The 16,711-nt window shown below is 38.3% G+C and overlaps 6 non-coding genes across 6 annotated transcripts; all 6 read left to right on the top strand.

The window, feature by feature from the left end:
• The first annotated feature begins 7,232 nt into the window (after positions 1–7,232).
• Positions 7,233–7,305, top strand: TRNAF-GAA. The gene has a single exon. It is a non-coding gene; the product is annotated as a tRNA-Phe (tRNA).
• Positions 7,306–8,830: 1,525 nt separating this feature from the next.
• TRNAF-GAA lies at positions 8,831–8,903 on the top strand. The gene has a single exon. It is a non-coding gene; the product is annotated as a tRNA-Phe (tRNA).
• Positions 8,904–10,406: 1,503 nt separating this feature from the next.
• TRNAF-AAA lies at positions 10,407–10,479 on the top strand. The gene has a single exon. It is a non-coding gene; the product is annotated as a tRNA-Phe (tRNA).
• Positions 10,480–13,395: 2,916 nt separating this feature from the next.
• Positions 13,396–13,468, top strand: TRNAC-GCA. The gene has a single exon. It is a non-coding gene; the product is annotated as a tRNA-Cys (tRNA).
• Positions 13,469–15,151: 1,683 nt separating this feature from the next.
• Positions 15,152–15,223, top strand: TRNAE-UUC. Its single transcript has one exon. It is a non-coding gene; the product is annotated as a tRNA-Glu (tRNA).
• Positions 15,224–16,638: 1,415 nt separating this feature from the next.
• TRNAF-GAA lies at positions 16,639–16,711 on the top strand. Its single transcript has one exon. It is a non-coding gene; the product is annotated as a tRNA-Phe (tRNA).

Below are 16,711 nucleotides of genomic sequence, written 5' to 3'. Positions count from 1 at the left end.
TTCGTAGTCTTGAGATTTTCCCTTCCTTTCTAGCTATGTCTTTGAACAATTTGCTTTCTATGTTTGAACAACTTGCTACTATTTTTAGAATATTCGAAATAAACTAGTTACTTCGGAATAAACATGTTATAATTTTTTTTTTTTGCTTGCCGAGTCCGAGTCGGCGTTGGTCGAGGCGTGCCTTGGCCAAATTGTCGGCCAACCTTTGGCCGAGGGCGTGCGCCTCGGCCATCCGAGCATCTATATATATATATATATATATATATATATATATATATATATATATATTATTTTATTTTATTTTATTTTATTTATTTATTTTTTTTTTTTTTACAACACGGGCGGACCATGAGAACGAGATATTATTTCAGAAAATTTCGTAAAAGATGATAACGAATTTGTTTTAGTAAATAACATGGAAGGACCATGAAAGTAAGATATTATTTCCAAGAATTTTAGCGTGTAGAGCGGACGTACCGCGATTGCCAAGTACTACTTCCAATGATTGCTACAACAGGATTTTTAAGGAAAGTACTTGATCAAATGTTCCGAGTTCCATACCCGTGGATCGATCATTCTTCCCCATGTAGTTTTTAACTTGTATGTTCCTGGGCGAACGACTTCCTCCACGGCGTAAGGCCCCTCCCACTTCTTTGCGAATTTTCCCCCTTCAAGGGGTTGGCTGGCTTCCCTTCTTCACAACACAAGGTCGCCGGCCTGGAAGTACCGGGGTCGGACTTTTGCGTCGTGGTAGGACTTTAGCTGACGACCGTAGTTCTCCATCTTGTAGAATGCCGCTTCTCTTTTTTCATCCAAGAAGTTCAGATCCACCCTTTGGTGGAGTTCATTTTGTTCTGACTCGAACTCATCCACCCTTCTACTAGGTATGATTACTTCCACCAGGGCTCGAGCTTCGAATCCATAGGCGATTGCGAACGGGGTTTCCCCGGTGGCCCTTCTTGGTGTCGTGCGATAGGCCCAGAGGATGCCGTCGAGTTCCTCCACCCAGGCTCCGCCAGCCACTTATAGCTTTTTCTTGAGGCCGTCGAGTATGGTTCTATTCGCATTCTCCACTTGCCCATTCGGTTGAGGATAAGATACCGCCACCTGGCTATGCTTAACGCCCCATCCTGCTAAGATTTCTGAAAATTCTCGTGCCTCGAACTGACGGCCTTTGTCTGTGATTACCTGGAGAGGGATACCGAAACGATACAGGATGTTTTCTCGACAAACCTTTTGCACCTTGCTGCGGTGATGCTGGCCAGGGGCTCGGCCTCCATCCATTTCGTGAAATAGTCGATGGCCACAATGATGTACTTCCTGCTTCCAGTCCCCGTGGGAAGGGCCCCTACCAAGTCAATTCCCCATCTCGAAAAAGGAATCGCGGTGCTTACCGGGGTGTAGTTCGTCGCAGGTCGACCCGGCAGTGCTTGGAATTTTTGGCACTTGGGACATCGCTTTGTATACTCAGCGCAGTCCCTCAGCATTTTGGGCCAAAAATACCCTTGTAACATGATGCGGCGTGCGATGGTGTACGCCCCTTGGTGCGCCGAGCATACCCCCTCGTGGACTTCTTTTATCACCAACTTCGCTTCATCTAGATATAGACACCTCAGTAACGTGCCGTTGTAGGAGCGTTTGTACAGTTTATCGTCCGAGACAACGTAGCTGGGTGCCCGTAACTTCGTTACCTTTGCGTGTGCCTCGTCTTGCGATAGGGTGCCATCTGCCTTGTATCGTTTGATATGATCAATCCAACATGGCTCCCTAGTCTGCACAGGGAAGACCCACGAAACGTCGATACTTGAAGTCTCGAGGTCTTCTAGTCGAGCGATCTTCCTAATGTGGCTGGGGACTCCGGTACTTAGCTTTGAGAGCATGTCGGCGTCGGCGTTCTGCTCTCTAGGTACCTGGTGTATCTCATATCCCTCAAACTCGTGCAGGGTTCTCAACACCGCGTCTCTGTATTTCTGCATGCTTCCTTCGTTGGCTTCATACTCCCCAGACACCTGGCTGACTACCAGCTTGGAATCGCATCGAATTCGGACCTTCTCAGCTCGTAGTCCCACCGCCAATCGCAGTCCATTGAGGAGAGCCTCGTACTCTGCCTCATTGTTAGATAATTTGAAGTGGAATCAGATGACATAGTAGGCGCGGAATCCCTTCGGAGTGACGAGCACTATGCCACCGCCGCAACCTTTGCTGTTTGAAGAGCCGTCTGTGGACAAGGTCCACCACCCTCCATCTTCAGTTTCTACCTAGTCCGTCACTTCCCGAGCTGTGCACTCCACTATAAAGTCTGCAAGAGCTTGGCCTTTGATGGCGGGCCTTGGTTTGAAATCTATGTCAAACTGACAGAGGTGCATGGCCCATCGTGCCATCCTGGCGGAGCTGTTAGTATTCCGTAGGAAGCTCCCCAACGGCTGATGTGAGAGTACGTAGATGGGGTGAGCTTGGAAGTAGTGAGCCAACCTTTTTGATGAAGTGACTATGGCAAATACTGTTTTCTCCAACACACTGTACCGGAGCTCCGCGTCGTGTAGGGCTTTGCTTACGTAGTAGATGGGACGCTGAGTCCCTCCTTCTTCTTTGACCAACACGGAGCTGATCGCACCCTGTGACACGCCCAAGTACAGGATTTGGGTTTCACCTGCCTCTGGCTTTACAAGCAGGGGCGGGACAACAAGTATTTTATCAACTCTTCGAAGGCCTTTTGACAGTCTGGCGTCCACTCGAACCCTTTGCTCTTTTTCAAGATTTGGAAGAAGGGGAGGGAACGTTTAGCCGATTTAGATAGAAAACGGCCTAAGGCCGCCAGACGCCCGTTGAGTCTCTGGACTTCCTTTATGGACCGCAGAGGCTCCATGTCAAGGATAGTCCTTACTTTTTCTGGATTCGGCTCAATGCCGTTCCTAGTGACCATGAAGCCCAAAAACTTGCCCCCATCAACGGCGAAGGTGCATTTTTTTGGGTTCAAGCGCAAATTAAATTTCTTCATAATGGAAAATACCTCGCTGAGATCCTCGGCATGGGAGGTGGCCTTGCGACTTTTGACGATCATGTCGTCCACATATGCTTCCATGTTTCGTCCCAGTACTGTCTTGAACAGCTTTGCCACCATGCGAGTGTATGTGGCCTCGGCATTCTTCAATCCGAACGGCATGACCAAGTAGCAGAATATCCCCTCAGGAGTGGTGAAGGCGGTCTTCTCGGCGTCCCCCTCATACATGGATATCTGATGGTACCCACGGAAGGCGTCCATGAAGCTCATGAGTTCACACCCTGCCGTCTCATCCACCAATTGATCTATATTGGGTAGTGGAAAACAGTCCATAGGGCATGCCCTATTGAGGTCCGTGTAGTCTACACACATCCTCCACGTTGATCCTTTGGGAGCCAAGACTACGTTGCTCAGCCACTGTGGGTAGTAAATCTCCTTGATGTGCCCTACGTTGAGTAATGCGGTCACCTCCTTTTTCACGAACTCTCTTCATTCTGCCGACATATACCTTTTTCGCTGATGCACTGGTTTTCCCCTGGGGTCGACTGCGAGCTTGTGGGTTATGATCCTTGGATCTATGCCCGGCATGTCCTCTGGCCCCCATGCGAACACCGTGTGAGAACGGCGGATTACATCCACTATCTGGGCCCTTAGCTCTGGGCTTAAGCCTGTGCCGATCCTCACCACCCGGTCTGGTCTGGAGCAGAACTATATTTTCCGTCTTTGACACGGGCTCGACACGGGGCTAGGCCTCTTCTTCTTTGAAAATTTTCTCCGCGATCGTGTGGACCTGTATGTCCTTGCTGCCAATCTTCTTGCATGCCTTCACGTAGCAACTGCGGGCTGCCCGTTGGTCACCTCTGATGACTCCTATTCCATTCGGAGTGGGGAACTTCATACACAAGTGTTCCACCGATACTATGGCCTTGAGGTCCTCCAATGCTGGCCTCCCGAGTATGATGTTGTGCGCACAGGTGAGTCTTACCACGATGAACTCCATCTCCAGCTTGCGAACGTTGGGGCTCGTGCCTATTTCCATGGGCAGGGTCACCGACCCTTTTGTTTCCACCGAATCCCTAGTAAACCCAGAGAGTGGAGTTCGTACCTCTTTGAGCTGGCCTCTGGGTAGCCCTAACTAGGTGAAAGCGTCGTAGTACATCACTTTAACCGAGCTTCCCGTGTCGACCAAGATGCGATGTACGATCGTATCATTGATATCCATCTTGATCACAAGTGCGTCGTGATGGGGTAAGGGGCCCTCGGGGACGTCCTCGTCAGAGAAAGTGATGGCCTCCCGCCTTTGCTTCTTTCCTTTGGGAAGACTTACCACTTCTCCCACGTACAACTGTCTGCTCCACTTTTTCCTCTCTGTGGGTGTGTCGCCCCCCGCAGGTCCACCATAGATGAAGTGTATGGTGTGTTTCTTTTGTCGTCTGGGCGCCACCTCGGTTTCCTTCTCGCTATCATCCTGCTCAGATATCTGGTCATGTTCTCTTTTCTTGGTGTTCGAGGTGGACGGCTCAGCGCCAACCTCATTCCTCTAGACATTTTTTGGTGGATTTTTTTATGGATCGCGCTGCGGCTGTTTCTGCTGCTTGGATTGCTTGACGAAATGCCGGAAGTAGCCCTACTGGATGAGTTCTTCTATTTGTCTCTTCAGTACATTACATTCATCCGTGTCGTGTTCGGGTTGCCTATGGAACCTGCAGTACTTTGCTTGGTCTCCTTTTAGGGAGACCTTCATGCACTCTGGTGGGAACTCGACTATTCCCATCTCCTCAGCCTATTTTAGGATGACGCTGACGGGATGGGTAAGAGGAGTTAGGTTACGCAGGGGAACCAGGCGAGGCCGTTCATGGTCCCGGCCCTTCCCTGCGACCGGGTGGTTTGAACGTGGTGCCTGGTAGGACGGACCAGCTTTCCCAGGTTTCCCGTTTTTTCTGCCGTCCTCCTCATCTTTCTTTTTCCTGTCGACGTCCTCTGCTTTGGCATAGCGGCTAGCCGTCCTCATCAAATCTTCGTACGAACGGGGGTGGTGGGCGTTCAGCTGTTTGTGAAAATACCCCGATCTCAAGGCGTGGATGAATATCAGGATCGCCGCCTTGGAGTCGAAGTCGTAGACATTATTGACTTCCTTTTTCCACTTGATCAGGAAGTCTTTGAGGCTCTCACCTCTATCTTGCTTTACTACACAGAGGTGAGAGAACGGTTTCTTACGTTGTTTGCTACCAGAGAAGTATGTCAGGAAGCTTTTGGACAACTCTCCAAAATTTTGGATCGACCCGTCCGGGATGGTGTTGAACTAATCTTGGGCCGTTCCATCCAGGGTGGACAGGAATGCTCGGCACATGATGGCGTCCCCTGCCCCAATCATCACCATAGCAGCCTTGTACCTAGTCATGTGGACACGTGGGTCAGTGGCTCCCGTGTACGCCTTGATGGCGGGTAACCTGAAGTACCTCGGCAGAGGTACGTCCATGATGCTTGGGGAGAACGGTGCTGCCATTCGTACCTCGGGTTCCGGCGACTGCTCCCGTGCCTCCACCCTTCTTGCTATCTCCTCGATCCTTCTCTGCAGCCTTTCGACCAGGGTTGATTCGTCAGGGTGCCGGCGCGGGGCCGGCTGCCGCTCCTCCATGTGTGGGGCTAGTTCATCGACGTGTCGTCTATCTGAGTGTCGACGCGGAGCTGGTTCCTCGATGTTTCGCCCATCCAAGTGTCGATGTGGAACCCACTCACCAACGCATCGTTCGCCCGCTGAGTGCCGACACGGAGCCGGCTCAGCGACGCGTCGCTCCGCCGAGTGCCGACGCGGGGCCGGTTCATCGAAGCATCGCTCTTCCGAGTGTCGACGCAGGGCCGACTCGTCACCGTGCCGACGCGGGGCCGGCCCACGAGACTCGCCCATCCTTTCTGTGGGCGATCTCTCCGCTTCTCTTTCCTCGTGTCGGCGAGGGCCTCTAGAGGAGGACCCCTCGGCACGCGACTCCGGTCTTTTCCGAGCGGGCACCCCGTGTCCCACCCGTTCTAAGGCAGAGCGGGAGGGCCTGGGCTGCCGTCCGGTCGGTCCGCTTCTTTGGGTGCCCTCTCCCGGACCTCAGTCCTAGTGCGACACCCTGCGTCCCTCGCGGCACGGGTCGCGTCCTGGGCATCCACCCTCCGTGGGGATTCTACCTCTATTTCCTGAGGCCGCGGCGGGGGCACTTGGCCTTGTAGTCCCACCGCCACTTGGTTTAGTGCCGCCGTCACTGCTTGCTGAAAGGCCGCCTGGAGGTTCATGACTTGGTTCGCCCCTCCATTGCGGAGTTGGTCTCGGAGGTCTCCTCCATTGTTGAGTTGGTCTCGAAGGTCCCCGGGCCTCCCGTTGTTGAGCTGTTCTCGGAGGTCCCCTCCGTGATTATTGGTGAGTTGGTCCCGGAAGTCACCTGAGGCATTGCCATTGTTCACGTTGCGGGAACCATGGGAGCTGCGGGACACCATTCTTTCAAGCTTGATGTTGAAAGAGGAATGAGTTGTGTGTGTCATAGCCTGCTTGAGTATTGGACTCAGGCTCTCAATGAAAGCACCAATGACGGTAATAATGTTACCGGTAATAATAATACTATAATAACATTATAAGAGAGTAACAATAGTTGTATTGCTTTTGTCTCAGTATAGAAAATACAGTGTGTCCTCTGCTAGCTGAGGAGAGCCCCATTTATACTTAGAGTCCTAACGGTAACAACATGGGACATAAATGGGGAGCCTAGCCTTTAATTCTCTCTCATCAATGGGGGCTTCAATGCTGGCTTCAATGACAGTAAGGTGGCACCTGTTGGAATTCCTAACCGTTGGAGTTCTGCACGTTGGGTTCCCAAGCGATGCTGAGTCAGACGCCTATTTATGATCCGGGTCGGGTGCCAGCCTTATTATCCTGTCACATATATGTGATGAAAGGAAATGTCACAGTTTTTTATGCTTACATTAGACTTTATAATAATTATAGAGGTGTTATTAAAGATGATTGGCTTTGGCCTGTGGTAACAATTGAATCATGCACAAGAGATATTTGGTGTAGTGTAATGAAATTGGTTTGTTTCTCATGTACATAATCATCATGGCTATGTTTTAACATTTAATCAGAGTGTGAAGACGCAATAATGACTATGCGAAGCAATATGTGGATCATAATAACTTATGGTTTCAAAAAGGTAAAAGTTCGTTTATTAAGAATGTCAAATTTTTATGAGATGTGGGGATAGCTCAGTTGGGAGAGCGTCAAACTGAAGATCTGAAGGTCACGTGTTCGATCCACGTTCATCGCAACTTAGCTTTAATGGTTTTAAAAATATAAACCATACAATTATAAGTAAATATTTTTCAAAAGATTATTTTCAACAGATAATCCATGGAAGCGTTCCGCTGTCGTCTAGTGGTTAAGATATCTGGCTTTCACCCAGGACACCTGGGTTCGATTCCCGCCAACGAAAGAATTCATATATATCAATTTAGACAAGATTTGTAGTGCAAAGTATGGTTTAATATTGGCTTTCTCTCTGGGTATGTCCCGTATATTTGTTTAGACGTCTCGGGTTTGCTTCCCTAGTTATTCTTGCCAATATAATAAACCAGACATTGCTTAAATACATTTTTCTTTATTTTTTTTATAAATAAAATCAATCTATCAAAGTAATATCGTTAAAAATATCTCATAGAGATATTATAAATTCACTCATGTTGCTATATATTTTTTCAATATATTCTTACAATAAATGTGTGAAATATTAATAATATAGATGACCTATGATGACTTACGTTACCTACAATAGTGGCTTAATGACTATGCAATAGTAATTTAATGAACATGTAATAATGTTTTGATGGACGACCATAAATGACTTAATGGACTTGTGGGAGTAACTTTTTCTTTTTTTACAAAGGACTTGCAGTAGTGACTTAATCGACTTGAAATAGTAATTTAAGGAACATGCAATAAAAGTTTGATAAACTTGTAAATTTACTTAATGGAATTGTAATAATAGTAATTAAAAGAACCTAAAATTAGGGGTCGGATTTTCGATTTATAGTTCGCGTCCTTTTTTTTTTTTTTTTTTTAATTCTCGGTTTGATTTATATTTTTTAAGTTTTGAAAATACGAAATCATTCTATTTAACATTGTAGTTTAGTTTGGTTCGTTCAATTAGAGAACATTAACATTCTCTTGTTCTTTAGCCGCAATTAATTAATTAATTAATTTTTATTAATTTAAAATTTAAAATCTAATCAACATGTCAACGATGCATAATTCAAATTCCTCAATCAATAATGAGTCCAAACAACAAGACAACACTACATATTTAAAAATCCAATGTCCAAACATAACATAAAACTTAATTCAAATTACAAGATAGCAATCTAAGTGTCAAATAGAAAAAAAAATCGGGATTTAGCTAGAGATTTGAGAATTAAGTAATTAGTAATTAGTATATATACTCGGGTAATTTTCTAAATATAAAAACATTTAGGTATAGTTAGATACATAGATATGAAGAAAGGAAATGTCAGAGTTTTTTATGCTTACATAAGAGATTATAATAATTATAGAGGTGTTATTAAAGTTGATTGGCTTTGGCTTGTGGTTACAAATTAATCATGCGCAAGAGATGTTTGGTGTAGTGTAATGAAATCACTTTGTTTCTCATGATCGTAATCATCGTGGCTACGTTTTAAATTTTAATCAGAGTTTGAAGATGCAATAATGACTATGCGAAGAAATATGTGGAACATAATAAATTATGGTTACAAAAAGCTAAAAGTTCGTTTATTAAGAATGTAAAATTTCTACGAGATGCGAGGATAGCTTAGTTGGGAGAGCGTTAGACTGAACATCTGAAGGTCACGTGTTCGATCCACGTTCACTGCAACTTAGCTTTGATGGTTTTAAAATATAAACCATACAATTATAAGTTAATATTTTTCAAAAGATGATTTTCAACAGATAATCCATGGAAGTGTTCCGTTGTCGTCTAGCGGTTAGGATATCTGCTTTCACCCAGGAGACCCGGGTTCGATTCCTGGCAACGGAAGATTTCATATCTATTGGTTTAATATTGGCCTTCTCTCTGGGTATGTCTCGTGTATTGGTTTAATATTCCTTCTCTCTGGGTATGTCTCGGGTTTGCTTCCCTAGTTATTCTTGCCAATATAATAAACCAAACATTGCTTAAATACATTTTTCTTTTTTTCTTCTTTTATAAATAAAATCATTCTATCATAGTAATATCGTTAAAAATATCTCATAGAGATATTATAAATTCACTCATGTTGCTATATATTTTTTCAATATATTCTTACAATAAATGTGTGAAATATTAATAATATAGATGACCTATGATGACTTACGTTACCTACAATAGTGGCTTAATAACTATGCAATAGTAAATTAATGAACAAGTAATAATGTTTTGATGGACGAGCATAAATGACTTAATGAAATTGAAGGAGTTACTTTTTTTTTTTTCAAAGGACTTGCAGTAGTGACTTAATCGACTTGAAATAGTAATTTAACGAACATGCAATAATATCTTGATAAACTTGTAAATTTACTTAATGAAATTGTAATTATAGTAATTAAAAGAACCTACAACTAGGGGTCGGAATTTCAATGTCTAGTTCGCGTCCTTTTTTATTTTTCTCGGTTTGATTTATATTTTTTAAGTTTTGAAAATACGAAATCATTCTATTTAACATTGTAGTTTAGTTTGGTTCGTTCAATTAGAGAACATTAACATTCTCTTGTTCTTTAGCCGCAATTATTTAATTAATTAATTTTTATTAATTTAAAATTTAAAATCGAATCAACATGTCAACGATGCATATTTCAAATTTCTCGATCTATAATGAGTCCAAACAACAAGATAACACTACATATTTATAAATCCAATGTCCAAACATAACATAAAACTTAATTCAAATTACAAGATAGCAATCTAAGTGTCCAATAGAAAAAAAAAAATCTGGATTTAGCTAGAGATTTGAGAATTTAGTAATTAGTAATTAGTATATATACTTGGGTAATTTTCTAAATATAAAAACATTTAGGTATAGTTAGATACATAGATGTGAAGAAAGGAAATGTCAGAGTTTTTTATGCTTACATAAGAGATTATAATAATTATAGAGGTGTTATTAAAGATGATTGGCTTTGGCTTGTGCTAACAATTGAATCATGCACAAGAGATATTTGGTGTTGTGTAATGAAATTGGTTTGTTTCTCATGTACATAATCAACATGGCTATGTTTTAACTTTTAATCAGAGTGTGAAGATGCAATAATGACTATGCGAAGCAATATTTGGAACATAATAACTTATGTTTACAAAAACCTAAAAGTTCGTTTATTAAGAATGTCAAGTTTCTATGTGATGCAGGGATAGCTCAGTTGGGAGAGCGTCAGACTAAAGATTTGAAGGTCACGAGTTCGATCCACGTTCACCGCAATTTAGCTTTGATGGTTTTAAAATATAAACCATACAATTATAAGTTAATATTTTTCAAAAGACAATTTTCAACAGATAATCCATGGAAGTGTTCCGTTGTCGTCCAGCGGTTAAGGTTTGCTTCCCTAGTTATTCTTGCTAATATAATAAACCAAACATTGCTTAAGTACATTTTTCTTTATTTCTTTTTTTTTTTATATAAATAAAAGCAATCTATCAAAGTAATATCGTTAAAAATATCTCATAGAGATATTATAAATTCACTCATGTTGCCATATATTTTTTCAATATATTCTTACAATAAATGTGTGAAATATTAATAATATAGATGACCTATGATGACTTACGTAACTACAATAGTGGCTTAATGACTATGCAATAGTAATTTAATGAACATGTAATAATGTTTTGATGGACGAGCATAAATGACTTAATGAACTTGTAGGAGTAACTTTTTTTTTTTCAAAGGACTTGCAGTAGTGACTTAAGCGACTTGAAATAGTAATTTAACGAACATGCAATAATATCTTAATAAACTTGTAAATTTATTTAATGGAATTGTAATAATAGTAATTAAAAGAACCTACAATTAGGGGTCGGAATTTCGATTTATAGTTCGCATCCTTTTTTTTTTTTTCTCGGTTTGATTTATATTTTTTATGTTTTGAAAATACGAAACCATTCTATTTATCATTATAGTTTAGTTTGGTTCGTTCAATTATAAAACATTAACATTCACTTGTTTTTTAGCCGCAATTAATTAATTAATTAATTTTTATTAATTAAAAATTTAAAATCGAATCAACACGTCAAGGATGAATATTTCAAATTCCTCAATCAATAATGAGTCCAAACAACAAGACAACACAACATATTTAAAAATCCAATATCCAAACATAACATAAAACTTAATTCAAATTACAAGATAGCAATCCAAGTGTCGAATAGAAATAAAAAAAATCGGGATTTAGCAAGAGAATTGAGAATTTAGTAAGTAGTAATTAGGATATATACTCGGGTAATTTTCCAAATATAAAAACATTTAGGTATAGTTAGATACATATATGTGAAGAAAGGAAATGTCACAGTTATTTATGCTTACATTAGACTTTATAATAATTATAGAGGTGTTATTAAAGATGATTGGCTTTGGCTTGTGGTAACAATTGAATCATGCACAAGAGATATTTGGTGTAGTGTAATGAAATTGGTTTGCTTCTCATGTACATAATCATCATGGCTATGTTTTAACTTTTAATCAGAGTGTGAAGACGCAACAATGACTATGCAAAGCAATATGTGGATCATAATAACTTATGGTTACAAAAAGCTAAAAGTTCGTTTATTAAGAATGTCAATTTTTTGTGAAATGATGGGATAGCTCAGTTGGGAGAGCGTTAGATTAAAGATCTGAAGGTCACGTGTTTAATCCACGTTCATCGCAACTTAGCTTTAATGGTTTTAAAATATAAACCATGATTTTCTACAAATAATCCATGGATGCGTTCCGTTGTCGTCCAAAGGTTAGGATATCTGGCTTTCACCCAGGAGACCCGGGTTCGATTCTTGGCAACGAAAGATTTCACCCAGGAGACCCAGGCTCGATTCTCGGCAACGGAAGATTTCATATATATCAATTTAGAGAAGATTTGTAGTGCAAAGTTTGATTTAATATTGACTTTCTCTCGGGGTATGTGCTGTGTATTTGTTTAGACGTGCCGGGTTTGCTTCCCTAGTTATTCTTGCCAATATAATAAACCAAACATTGCTTAAATACATTTTTCTTTTTTTTTTTTATAAATAAAATCAATCTATCGAAGTAATATCGTTAAAAATATCTCATAGAGATATTATAAATTCACTGATGTTGCTATATATTTTTTCAATATATTCAAACAATAAATGTGTGAAATATTAACAATATAGATGACCTATGATGACTTACGTTACCTACAATAGTGGCCTAATGACTATGCAATAGTAATTTAATGAACAAGTAATAATATTTTGATGGACGAGCATAAATGACTTAATGAACTTGTAGAAGTTACTTTTTCGTTTTTTAAAAAGGACTTGCAGTAGTGACTTAATCGACTTGAAAATTTACTTAATGGAATTGTAATAATAGTAATTAAAAGAACCTACAATTAGGGGTCGGAATTTCGATTTATAGTTCGCGTCCTTTTTTTTTTCTCGGTTTGATTTATATTTTTTAAGTTTTGAAAATACGAAATCATTCTATTTAACATTGTAGTTTAGTTTGGTTCGTTCAATTAGAGAACATTAACATTCTCTTGTTCTTTAGCCGCAATTAATTAATTAATTAATTTTTATTAATTTAAAATTTAAAATCGAATCAACATGTCAATGATGCATATTTCAAATTTCTCAATCAATAATGAGTCCAAACAACAAGACATATTTAAAAATCCAATGTCCAAACATAACATAAAACTTAATTCAAATTACCAGATAGCAATCTAAGTGTCGAATAGAAAAAAAAAATCGGGATTTAGCTAGAGATTTGAGAATTAAGTAATTAGTAATTAGTATATACACTCGGGTAATTTTCTAAATATAAAAACATTTAGGTATAGTTAGATACATAGATGTGAAGAAAGGAAAAGTCAGAGTTTTTTATGCTTACATAAGAGATTATAATAATTATAGAGGTATTATTAAAGATGATTGGCTTTGGCTTGTGGTTACAAATTAATCATGCGCAAGAGATGTTTGGTGTAGTGTTATGAAAACAGTTTGTTTCTCATGAACGTAATCATCGTGGCTATGTTTTAACTTTTAATCAGAGTTTGAAGATGCAATAATGACTATGCGAAGAAATATGTGGAACATAATAAATTGTGGTTACAAAAAGATAAAAGTTCATTTATTAAGAATGTAAAGTTTTTATGAGATGCGGGGATAGCTTAGTTGGGAGAGCGTCAGACTGCAGATCTTAAGGTCACGTGTTCGATCCACGTTCTCCGCAACTTAGCTTTGATGGTTTTAAAATATAAACCAAACAATTATAAGTTAATATTTTTCAAAAGATGATATTCAACAGATAATACACGAAAGCGTTCCTTTGTCGTCAAGCGGTTCGGATATCTGGCTTTCACCCAGGAGACCCGGGTTTGATTCCCGGCAACGGAAGATTTCATATCTATCAATTTAGAGAAGATTTGTAGTGCAAAGTATGGATTAATATTGTCTTTCTCTTTGGGTATGTCCCGTGTATTTGTTTAGACGTCTCGGGTTTGTTTCCCTAGTTATTCTTGCCAATATAATAAACCAAACATTGCTTAAATACATTTTTCTTTTTTTTTCTTTTTTTTTTTTTAAATAAAATCATTCTATCAAAGTAATATCGTTAAAAATATCTCATAGAGATGTTATAAATACACTCATGTTGCTATATATTTTTTCAATATATTCTTACAATAAATGTGTGAAATATTAATAATATAGATGACCTATGATGACTTACGTTACCTACAATAGTGGCTTAATGACTATGCAATAGTAATTTAATGAACAAGTAATAATGTTTTGATGGACTAGCATAAATGACTTAATGAACTTGTAGGAGTTCCTTTTTTTTTTTTTCAAAGGACTTGCAGTAGTGACTTAATCGACTTGAAATAGTAATTTAACGAACATGCAATAATATCTTGATAAACTTGTAAATGTACTTAATGGAATTGTAATAATAGTAATTAAAAGAACCTACAATTAGGGTCGGAATTTCGATTTATAGTTCGCATCCTTTTTTTTTTCTCGGTTTGATTTATATTTTTCAAGTTTTGGAAATACGAAACCATTCTATTTAACATTGTAGTTTAGGTTGGTTCATTCAATTAGAGAACATTAACATTCTCTTGTTCTTTAGCCGTAATTAATTAATTAATTAATTTTTATTAATTTAAAATTTAAAATCGAATCAATATGTTAACGATGCATATTTCAAATTCCTCAATCAATAATGAGTCCAAACAACAAGACAACACTACATATTTAAAAATCCAATGTCCAAACATAACATAAAACTTAATTCAAATTACAAGATAGCAATCTAAGTGTCGAATAGAAAAAAAAAATTGGGATTTAGGTAGAGAATTGAGAATTTAGTAATTAGTAATTAGGATATATACTCGGGTCATTTTCCAAATATAAAAACATTTAGGTATAGTTAGATACATATATGTGATGAAAGGAAATGTCAAAGTTTTTTATGCTTACATTAGACTTTATAATAATTATAGAGGTGTTATTAAAGATGATTGGCTTTGATTGTGGTAACAATTGAATCATGCACAAGAGATATTTGGTGTAGTGCAATGAAATTGGTTTGTTTCTCATGTACATAATCATCATGGCTATGTTTTAACTTTTAATCAGAGTGTGAAGATGCAATAATGACTATGCGAAGCAATATGTGGATCACAATAACTTATTGTTACAAAAAACTAAAAGTTCGTTTATTAAGAATGTCAAATTTTTATGAAATGTGGGGATAGCTCAGTTGGGAGAGCGTTAGACTGAAGATTTGAAGGTCATGCGTTCGATCCACGTTCACCGCAACTTAGTTTTGATGGATTTAAAATATAAACCATACAATTATAAGTTAATATTTTTCAAAAGATGATTATCAATAGATAATCCATGGAAGTGTTCCGTTGTCGTCCAGAGGTTAGGATATCTGGCTTTCACCCAGGAGACCCGGGTTCGATTCCCGACAATGGAAGATTTCACCCAGGAAACCCGGGTTTGACTCCCGGCAACGGAAGATGTGCAAAGTATGATTAAATATTGGCTTTCTTTTTGGGTGTGTCCCGTGTATTTGTTAGTATGAATAAATAATGGCTTTCTCTTTGGGTGTGTCCCGTGTATTTGTTTAGACATATCAGGTTTGCTTCCCTAATTATTCTTGCCAATATAATTAACCAAACATTGCTTAAATACATTTTTCTTTTTTTCTTTTTTTATAAATAAAATCAATCTATCAAAGTAATATCGTTAAAAACATGTCATAGAGATATTATAAATTCACTCATGTTGCTATATATTTTTTCAATATATTCTTACAATAATTGTGTGAAATATTAATAATATAGATGACCTATGATGACTTACGTTACCTACAATAGTGGCTTAATGACTATGCAATAGTAATTTAATGAACATGTAATAATGTTTTGATGGACGAGCATAAATGACTTAATGAACTTGTAGGAGTTACTTTTTTTTTTTTTTTTATAAAGGACTTGCAATAGTGACTTAATCGACTTGAAATAGTAATTTAACGAACATGCAATAATATCTTGATAAACTTGTTAATTTACTTAATGGAATTGTTATAATAGTAATTAAAAGAATCTACAATTAGGGGTCAGAATTTCGATTTATAGTTCGCGTCCTTTTTTTTTTTTCTCGGTTTGATTTATATTTTATAAGTTTTGAAAATACGAAATCATTCTATTTAACATTGTAGTTTAGTTTGGTTCGTTCAATTAGAGAACATTAACATTCTCTTGTTCTTTAGCCGCAATTAATTAATTAATTAATTTTTATTAATTTAAAATTTAAAATCGAATCAACATGTCAACGATGCATATTTCAAATTCCTCAATCAATAATGAGTCCAAACAACAAGACAACACTACATATTTAAAAATCCAATGTCCAAACATAACATAAAACTTAATTCAAATTACAAGATAACAATCTAAGTGTTGAATAGAAAAAAAATCGGGATTTAGCTAGAGATTTGAGAATTAAGTAATTAGTAATTAGTATATACACTCGGGTAATTTTCTAAATATATAAACATTTAGGTATAGTTAGATACATAGATGTGAAGAAAGGAAATGTCAGAGTTTTTTATGCTTACATAAGAGATTATAATAATTATAGAGGTGTTATTAAAGATGATTGGCTTTGGCTTGTGGTAACAATTGAATCATGCACAAGAGATATTTAGTGTTGTGTAATGAAATTGGTTTGTCTCTCATGTACATAATCATCATGGCTATGTTTTAACTTTTAATCAGAGTGTGAAGATGCAATAATGATTATGCGAAGCAATATTTGGATCATAATAACTTATGTTTACAAAAATCTAAAAGTTCGTTTATTAAGAATGTCAAGTTTTTATGTGATGCAGGGATAGCTCAGTTGGGAGAGTGTTAGATTGAAGATCTAAAGGTTATGTGTTCGATTCATGTTCACTGCA

Source organism: Ipomoea nil, unplaced genomic scaffold (assembly GCF_001879475.1).
Source record: "Ipomoea nil cultivar Tokyo-kokei standard unplaced genomic scaffold, Asagao_1.1 scaffold2144, whole genome shotgun sequence".
In the NCBI taxonomy this organism is placed as follows: domain Eukaryota; kingdom Viridiplantae; phylum Streptophyta; class Magnoliopsida; order Solanales; family Convolvulaceae; genus Ipomoea; species Ipomoea nil.
This window is presented reverse-complemented; position numbering and strand designations above follow the sequence as displayed.